General features: G+C 45.8%; 1 protein-coding gene across 1 annotated transcript in view; it reads right to left on the reverse strand.

Annotated features, from left to right (window-relative positions):
* Nucleotides 1-2,500, reverse strand: part of LOC138035857 (probable E3 ubiquitin-protein ligase HERC1) — a 33,502-nt gene that overhangs the window by 16,789 nt on the left and 14,213 nt on the right. The gene's annotated exons all lie outside the window — the stretch shown is intronic.

Below are 2,500 nucleotides of genomic sequence, written 5' to 3' on the forward strand. Positions count from 1 at the left end.
TTTACCAGATTTTGTGACAAATATAGATCTAAAAGATGCTTACCTTTCTGTTCCCATTCATAAGTCTTCCCGAAAGGTCCCTTCGCTTCATTTGGAAGGGAACATGTTACCAGTTGAAACTCTCCCATTCGGCCTGTGTTCGGCCCCCAGGATTTTTTCGAAAGTTTTAAAACCTGTTGCTACATTCCTGAGGAGGAAGGCCATTCGAGTCCTTATATACCTATACGATTTCCTTCTCCTGGCTGCAACAAAGGAGGAAGCTGTGAAACATACTCAACTGGTTTGTGACCCTCCTTCCGTCCCTAGGTTTTACAATAAAGAAATTATTACTGATTCCAACGCAAGTGATAACCTTCCTGGGTTTCAAAATAGACTTAATCTGCATGATTATATCACTCCCAGCAGAAAAGGTCAACACAATTCTAGACAGTTATCGCCCTCTGCTCGCTTCTCAAAGTATCACATTGCAAAACCTAGCAAGTTAAATAGGCCTCTTAGAGTTCATCCAACCAGCCATTTGGCGAGTTCCACTACACTTTCGTCACTTGCAGTCAGATCTGATAAGGGGCCTATAAATGAACCAGGAGTCCTTCGACGCTTTGATTGCCCTGTCACCGAATGCCAGGGCAGAACTTGCTTGGTGGTTTAAACACAACCTCAATGCAAACGGCAGTCCTGTACACCTTCCTCCGCCGGATATGATCGTCATGACCAACGCCCGGTTGGGGCGCAGTGCATCAATCCCTGCAGACCAATGGTCTCAACAAGATCTCTCCAACGCATCAATTATCTAGAGCTAAAGGCGTCCTTTTTGGCACACGTACCTGTATCTCTGCAGCTAGACAACACGGCCGCCATCGCTTACATCAACAACAAAGCGGGTACACGTTTCCCCTAACTCACGACTCTGGCCTAAGAGATGTGGGACTGGTGTCAGGCAAGGTATCCTTGTGATAGCTTTTCACATACCCAGAAGAGAAAACGTCTCTGCAGACAAGATGTCCAGAGAATTCAAGGACATGAGCGAGTGGAATTTGGACCAAACAATAATATTATTATTATTCAACTTTCTCTGCTGAATTGACAGACGGATCTCTTTGCGAGTCGTCTAACCACCCAACTCACGGATTACATCAGTTGGAGACCCGACCCGGGAGCCATCCATACAGACGCCTTTACGATAATAAATACTACTACTACTTTGTTTACCCTGGGATTTCAGAGCAGCTAGTGCTAACATCTCCGAGCATTTAACATATACAATTGTTAAGAATCCCAACTGGCAGGAAGCAAACCAGTTGGCTATTTTGCAAGTGCGCCAGGAAGTGAACCAGGGACTACCTGAAACAAATTCAGTGAGTGGTCAGAACGCGGTCTTGAACCCAGGATCTCTGGATCTCAAGGCACAGGCCCTAACCACTCGGCCATACTGCCTCCTCTGGACCGACCTGAATAGAGTTCATCCAGTGTATCCTCGCATTCACTTGGCCGTGTTTCAGGTCTCCGCCAACGTTTCCAAGCTGAGGGCATTCTATCAAACGTTGCCGATCTACTCATCGCTGCAACTCGTACCTCCACACTCAAAACCTACGAGTCTAGTTGGAACCGTTAGTGCCGCTGACCCAGTGTTGGACGGCAAATTGATCCTCTTTCGTCATCTATAAGTGACATTCTAATTTTCTTAGCAGAAGTCTTTAATGAAGGCTTAGCATACCGCTCACTCAGCGTCCTTCGTTCTGCTATTTCGTCAACTCATCCGAAGATAGACGGTTTTTCAGTGGGTCAACATCCTTACCTTACTAGGCTCCTTAAAGGAACTCTAAATAAATGCCCTCCAAAAGCCCAGGTATTCTCATACCCTGAATGTTGATGCTATAATTAAATACATAATTCCTTGGGGAAAAACAGCACCCAGTCACTTAAAGCCATCTCAATGAAGTAAGTCACCCTGTTCGCTTCAACCTGTCCTGAACGGATTTCCACCTTGGCCTCCCTGGATCTCAGGTATTGCAGCGTCCTTCCAGAAGGGGTGTCTTTCAAACTCACTGTCCCTCGAAAAACTGGCAGTGAAAATAAACCAGCGGAAGCCTTTTTTGCCTGCTTTGATCAAGACAAGAAGCTATGTCCTGTGGAATGCCTTTAACAGACAATATGTGCAATTATCCAGGAACGTTCGACGCGCTTCTCTTCCCGATAAGTTGTTTATTTCATTTAAACGCCCCCAAAAACCGGTCACACCTACTACGCCTTGGGGCGTTGGTTACGGACCATTATGAGTGCTGCAGGAATAGACAGTCAAATTTTTAAAGCTCACTCTGTGCGTGGTGCATGTACGTCTGCAGCTGCCAATGCTTTTGTCCCGCTGTCGACTATCATGTCAATGGCCGACTGGTCTTCTCCTTCAACTTTCAGAACCTTTTATTATAAGCCCTTGTTTTGTTCAGACTTGGCTACTGGGGCCTTATCGTCAAAGTAGATCTTCAAGTAACCTCAGCTATTC

This window comes from Montipora capricornis, chromosome 2 (assembly GCF_036669925.1).
Source record: "Montipora capricornis isolate CH-2021 chromosome 2, ASM3666992v2, whole genome shotgun sequence".
Classification (NCBI taxonomy): Eukaryota; Metazoa; Cnidaria; class Anthozoa; order Scleractinia; family Acroporidae; genus Montipora; species Montipora capricornis.